The following is a 1,355-nucleotide window of genomic DNA, read 5'->3' on the forward strand; positions in this document are numbered from 1 at the left end:
CTGACTGCATTTCCTGCAGATGAAGTCGGCAGGAGCATCGGTGGTCACCCCTACCTCAAACATCCTGCAGGAGGAACATTCCACTGCCTGCGCTGCCATTACTCTACACTTAGTCTACAAAACAAGAACACTGAGTAGCTTAACTGTGGACTTTAAAGTTAGGTTAGAGGAGGAGGATGGGAGGGAGGCTCTACTTTGTAGGGCCTAGGGTCTAGAACACACCCACTCAAATATCAATCACTTACCATCCCAACCAGCTCTGCGCTCCAACTTCACTTCTGCCCAGCTTGCGCCGCTCTCTGCTGTGTCGCTTATGAGAACAGCGTGAAACAGGCTGATATGCTCAAACAGGTTGATGTTAAGAAGGAGAATGTGCTGGAAATGTTGAAAAAGATGAGGTTAGATAAGTCCCCTGGGCCAGATGGGATATAGGCGAAAGTGAGTACTGCAGATGCTGGAGATCAGAGTCAAGAACAGAGTGGTGCTGGAAAAGCACAGCTGGTTAAGCAGCATCCGAGGAGCAGGAAAATTGATGTTTCAGACAAAAGGAATGGCTTTCCTGACGAAGGGCTTTTGCCCAAAACATTGATTTTCCTGCTACTCGGATGCTGCCTGACCTGCTGTGCTTTTCCAGCACCACTCTAATCTTGACCCAGACGGGATATACCCAAGGTTACTACAGGAAGCGAGGGAAGCGATTGCTGCACCTTTGGCAATTATGTTTGCATCTTCACTGTCCATGGGAGGAGTGCCAGATGATTGGAGGGTGGCAAATGTGTTTCCTTGTTCAAGAAAGGGAATAGGGATAACTCTGGGAATTACAAATCAGTCAGTTTTATATCGGTAGTGGGCAAATTATTGGAGGGGATTCTGAGAGACAGAATTTATGATTATTTGGAAAAGCATAGTTTGATTAGAGATAGTCAGCATGGCTTTGTGGGGGGGAAGCCATGCTTCACAAGCCTTATTGAACTCTTTGAGGATGTGACAAAAGACATTGATGAAGATAGAGCAATGGATGTGGTGTGTATGGATTTTAAGGCATTTGATAAGGTTCCCCAAGGTAGGCTGATTCAGAAAGTAAGGAGGCATGGGATACAGGGAAATTTAGCTGTCTGGATACAGAATTGGCTGGTCCACAGAAAGATAGATGGTGGTAGTAGATGGAAAGTATTCAACCTGGAGCTTGGTGACCAGTCGTGTTCTGCAGGGATCTGTTCTCAGACCTCTACTCTTTATGATTTTTATAAATGACTTGGATAAGGAAGTAGAAGGATGGGTTAGTAAGTTTGCCGATGACAGGAACATTGGTGGAGTTGTGGATAGTGTGGAGGGTTGTTGTAAGTTGCAATGGG

This window comes from Chiloscyllium plagiosum, chromosome 2, assembly GCF_004010195.1.
Source record: "Chiloscyllium plagiosum isolate BGI_BamShark_2017 chromosome 2, ASM401019v2, whole genome shotgun sequence".
Lineage (NCBI taxonomy): Eukaryota > Metazoa > Chordata > Chondrichthyes > Orectolobiformes > Hemiscylliidae > Chiloscyllium > Chiloscyllium plagiosum.